Genomic DNA, 5,778 nt, shown 5'->3' on the forward strand with positions numbered 1-5,778 from the left:
TCTAACATTGGCTCCAATGGGGATGGTAGCTCCCTGGAGGTGCCAAGAACTACAGATCTTTGGAAAGCAGACAGTGCCTCTTCCATTGGGCACGGAGTCCAAATCAACACCAGACTGTTAACTGATTTACTGACTGAAAATTTGACTCAAACTAACTCGATGCAAACTGAAATGACTAAAAAAGCTTGACTCTAACAAACTAACTCAAAATACTAAGACCTGAACTTAAAACTTAAAGCCTGGTGGTAATACATGACCACTTGTGTTTCTTACAAGATAATATACCATCAAACTATATCAAAATGCCAATATAACTAATCAAGCAGATGCCTTCTTGATTGATTCTCCTGATCAGATCGCATGGTCAACAATAGACACTGGTAACTGGGCATCCAAAAACATAATTGACCATGATCTCCTTCATCACTGACTACTGCAATAATCACCTTCACTGCTAACTGCAATAGATTTGCCAATGGATCCTGAAAAACATGAAGATTTACCTCCTACTGAAGAAACAAGGTGTCTTTTTCTTTCGATTCTGATCTTCCTTCATAATGTACTTCAGTAAGAGTATGTTCCTAGTCCTCAAAAAATTCTGAACAAGTATATGAGCAGAACTCCTCTTCGAAAACCATTTCAAAACATGAGGCATATGGAGAAGAATCTGAAAGGTAATGCTGAATGTTGTGATCTTCTGTAATCTGAATATTATTTTGATCATCTTCATATGATATAATAGCCAGATTGTCATGTTCCTCATTACATTCATCAATCATAAGAAAAGAAACTTCAGATGGTTCTTGATACTCAAATATGACGTTGCTATCATCTACCAACGATTCATCCAAGGAAACTTTTTCACTTACTTGAGCAAATATCTCATCTTGTTTTTCACAGAGGAAATGAACTACCTCCTCATGAAGATCTAGTTCTGGTGAGATGAGAGCATTTAGGTCTGTAACTCTGCTTTCTTCATTTGAGGCAGCCGCAACAATACAACTCTCTTTTATGAGATCCAGAACAACATGTTTTTCCTCATCACAATTTATCTCTTGATCTGATTTATCATCATCACTGTCTGAGATTGGAACATCATTTTCCTGCATATCATCCTTTGTTTCAACTAGATCTGAAATAAAACTTCTTCTTTCATCATTTGTAGCAATATGGAAATCTTCAACCTGTTGATCTTGATAAGTATCCTCTAAGAGTTCTGTGTGCTGCTGAAATGGATTTTCATACAGGGCTTCCATGATCTCTTCATCCATGAAATTATCATCTTCATAATATTTCTCAGGGCTTTCAATAAAACTATAAGCATGCTTGCAACAATCCTGAACTAAATTTAATGATGGATAAGATTCTCTATATCTTTCAATGAACATGACATGAAAATCCTTTAAACAGTAAATACAAGCAGGCAGCAAACTTTCATACCAAAATTGGGCTTCACCTTCCAGAGTGGCTGGGAATATCTTCATCAAGAAATCTTCAGGAAAATAAACCTTCAACTTGCGAATATGCATGTGAAATCTAACAAGATGTAAAGCAGAATCCTTCCTATCATCATCTTTAAACATAGGCAAATTCCTTGACCAATCTACCTTCAGAATTTTATTTGGAAAGCCTGGAATGTGATCCCGGCTCATGGGAGCATATCTTCTTGCAACCCGTTCCATCTTGAAAATCTTAAAGCTACTAATCTTCCTGCAGTGGAGTCACCATGAAGCATTGATTTTTGGATTTTTCAGTGAATGGAGTTGCCAGGTGAATGATTTCATCCCTCCGATGTCTGATCATTGTCCACCATCAACAATCAAATCTAAACTTGATACATGTACTGGGGTGATCGTTTAGATCAGATGTTCAGTTTATAAACTAGACCGGAGATTCACTCAAGTAGCTTTTATCTACTTTTGCTAATTCAAACCAAAAGCATTTCGAAGGCTACCTGGCTAACTTCAGGCTCCATCTGTAGTCTGTAAAGAAGAACAATGATAATAAACTTTTCTTCCCCAGTATGGTTGCCACTATGTTAGAGCCTAGATTTACCTCAGGCTGAAAGGGTAAGCTTCTAGGTCCACATCAAACCACGCTCAGCCTCGTAGCTAGCCCTACGAGGATAGGAGAGGGCTCTCTACGGGTCAATCTCAGTAAAAATAAACAATACGGTCTGAGATGACTCAAAATGTATACTGATTTTAGGCTAGTAAATAAATATGAAAGAGTTAGTTTAATAAATGACTGATGTTTCAAGGTTGTATGGGACAAAGGACATCATGAGCTGGGAAATAAAATCGAAGACACATAGTGTTTCATGAGGCAAGATAGGCAGGAAGTTTAGCAATCAAACTAAAATAACATAGAGTGGGAAGACTATTGAGAAGCTGAAAAGGGCATACACATGAATCCTTTTCAAACAGAAGAAGATATATAAAGTTTGAATGCTTTACAAGGCAGAGCCTAAACTAGATTCTACCTTTCTTACTTAAGAGCATTCAACTGGAAATGATTATGAATGAACTGTAAAACATAACAGGATACATATGAAACAGAAGGAAGAAACATATGCTAAACTCATACCACATGAATCTCATGAATTAGAGGTACGTCATTTCATTAATTCTCTGCCAAAAATGTACAGTGAAAGCGTTGGGTTTTTCCTCCACACTACTCCCAGAACTCGGACCCCTTACAAATGATTTTCAATACAATAAATAAACTCCACTATGAGAAAACAAATCAACCAAAAATGAGGGATTATTTTATCATCATTAACAAACAAAAGATGAAGAGCCAGCCATCTGTTCTGAAAAGGAGCAGAGTTACATGTGAAATCTGTTTGATGACCAAAGAGTAGGCAGAAACTATAGCGTAGACCCTCTGAATCATAACTGAAGTCCAAAAATAGGTAATCAAATTCTATGTCTCTACCATGGTAGATATCTATGCTTTATTTTAAGCTCCGGTCTTTAACTTTCCACCTTCCCCATTTGAATAAAAAGCAATTTTTTATAATTAGCATCTAGATTTCTAGTTTTACAGGCATATCTCCAAACGTGTCCTAAGAGCATTTCATAGCCGTTGTATGCTATATTATTTCCATCCTCTCTAGCTTTGCCCTTCAGGATCTCCGATTTTCCTTTCATGAGTTTAAAAAAATAGCAACTGATATGGCTAATGGTTTCACCATTCATTATTCCACTCGTGTCTTTCACTGGTGGCGGTTGTTGGTACTCTATATGTTGAAACTTTGGGGTTGAAGGATTTCTGGCTCGTAAAAGAGTTCTGTCGATGAAGGGTGGCAGAGTAACGTCTAACCCATGGGCTACATTAGACCAGGTATTGATGAAGTGTATACCTGCATAACCATCAGCCACATGGTGCTGCATCCCCACGCCTAATGACACCCCTCCACATTTGAAAAAGGTTACGAGCAGAGGATAGGAAGAAATGTCTTCTGAGTAATTGACTTTAGGAATGAGTTGTTTGAGCTCCATGATGGGTGCAAAATCCATGAAATCATCAATGACAGAATCTGTTATAGCTTCAACAAGCAGGACGCCCTCACCGTTACAGTTGATTTTGATACGTCCATCTGGGTCTCTTTTAGTCTCCCTGCCATGGGATAAAATGGCGCCAGTAGTTTACTAAGCGCATCGCTGAGAATGTTCATTGAAAAGAAATTGGGGCTGCCAGTGGGCCTATAGAAATACACACTCGCGGTATGTATTCTAGGAACCACAAGGTCTACATTTGAGTTCCAAAGATCCCTCTGTGGAGTCGGTGTAGCGGGACACACCATTTCCAAACTCTTCATTGTTATAACCATCTTTGCAGGCTACGGGCAACTAACTATGTTTCTTCGAGTTGTGCGTTCAGTGCTATCATCCTCCAAACCTGCCTCGCTTGTTTGTTTACAAGTTTGAACGGATAGTGATGCTGCAGCACTTAAAGGGTTTGTTTGCTGAAATGATACAACTGACTGCATGGCATCCAAATATGAATCCGGTTCCAAAATTCCACTGTGCTCCACAGATTTACGCTTACTTCTATCTTTTTGCAAACAAGGAACATTTAATCTGGAGAAGAGCTGAGTGATTTGAATTTTTGCACAGCAACGATAAAAATTTTCATTGTCAGCCCTATGCGCCGCGCGCGAGCCCAACATGCCGTGCGTCATGGATGCACCATGCCAGTGGAGAAAAACACTGTGGAAATGTGCCCAATGTGGCGCACAGCCTAAGTGTGCTGTGCTCTAACCCAATGCGTCACGCGGACTCTAAACACTATCTTGGCTTTGAAAATCGTCCTCTCACCACTAAACTTTGACGTCAATTGACCTCTTGAGTGGAAATGGCATTGATAAACATAGAAATATTTATATAAAGTCATAGCTTTGACCTTTGCTTTGTAAAGACCCATTTTTGTAATGTTGCAGAATTGGCATTTCTTCCCTTTTGTTTTTTTCGCTAAAACGATGGCTTTTTGGTTGATTTGTTTTGCAGGTATGGTGGCATGTCTTGAGAAAGAAAGAACAGGGGATGCATTTGAAGGACTTCATGATGGAGGACTTTAAAAATACATACTTATTACAAACAATTAATTTGGCAATTTCTTCTTCAAAACAGAGTTTTGAAGAAGAAACATCCTTGAGCATTATTGATGATAAGAATTTTGGAATGAAAACTTATTGAAGACATCCTCATGACCTATGGGCATTATCTGAAGACCAAACCCTAGTCCTAGAAACTGAAATGACTCTGTTTGACCAAAATACCTTCTATCACTGTAAATCAACTTTGATTAAATTTGATAAATTTTGACCAACCTAGCAGGTACAAACATGAGGGAAATGAGTAATGATACCCTTCCATCAGATAATGGCATGCCCCTAACGTAATGCAAATGAATGAGTGGAATGAGACACCTAAAAATGAAATGCAATAAGAGAAATGATCTCTGACGGAGGGATGACCAGACCGACTCTAACAAATTCATGGGTTGGAACAAATGCTCTAGAGCCTTCATTAGCTTTGGGTCAAGTTAGTAGTTCATGGAGCCATGGAAAACTTGGGTAGAGACAAATCTAGTTGATTTTAGTGATTTTTGGACCATATAAGTCAGATCAATGTGGATGAGGGCTAAGATAGTTTGGCCTCTAGAAGCCCTTGTTAGTTTTTTTTTTTGTTTACCCATTATGATCCCACATTCATGCTTGGAATATGGAGTGGGGGTAATTTGCTTAAAGAGATATTTGGTTCAATCCAATCTTTGGTCGAGTGGTACGTGGAATTCCCAGACTTGGTTGGAATTTTCGTATATAAATATGAGATATTTTTATATTATGATCTATGATCATTTGTAGTGATTATTCTAGTGACTTTATGGAATATTTTCAATGATTTTTATTATCTTTATATGCTGGTTGTATGAGCGTTATATGATATATTCCATCTATGGCTCTTGACATGTTTTGATAAGTTATTGGATGATTGATGAATGCATGGTCTAACAAGTGTTGTTGGAACTAGTTACAGAGGGTTTGGAGCCTTCTTGGTGACCCTTAGATGCAATTCAGAAGTTCATGATCAAATATGCATTCCTCACCTATAGCTTTCATGTTTACCACTTTTTTTTTGAAATTTCTGTCATGGATTAGGCATGCCTAGGTCAAGTTCTTGCTTTAGTTTAGATTGGTTGGCCTTGTCATCATCTTGTTTAACTTTCGGGGAAGTTGGAGACAATTTTCAGGAGTGATATGGAGGGCATCCT

At 38.1% G+C, this 5,778-nt stretch overlaps 1 pseudogene; it reads right to left on the reverse strand.

The window, feature by feature from the left end:
• Positions 1–2,975: 2,975 nt before the first annotated feature.
• LOC149255406 (shikimate O-hydroxycinnamoyltransferase pseudogene) lies at positions 2,976–3,835 on the reverse strand (annotated as a pseudogene).
• Between the last annotated feature and the right edge of the window lie 1,943 nt (positions 3,836–5,778).

This window comes from Pinus tabuliformis, chromosome 7, assembly GCF_031772625.1.
Source record: "Pinus tabuliformis cultivar Carrire ecotype Pingquan chromosome 7, CPIR1, whole genome shotgun sequence".
In the NCBI taxonomy this organism is placed as follows: Eukaryota; Viridiplantae; Streptophyta; class Pinopsida; order Pinales; family Pinaceae; genus Pinus; species Pinus tabuliformis.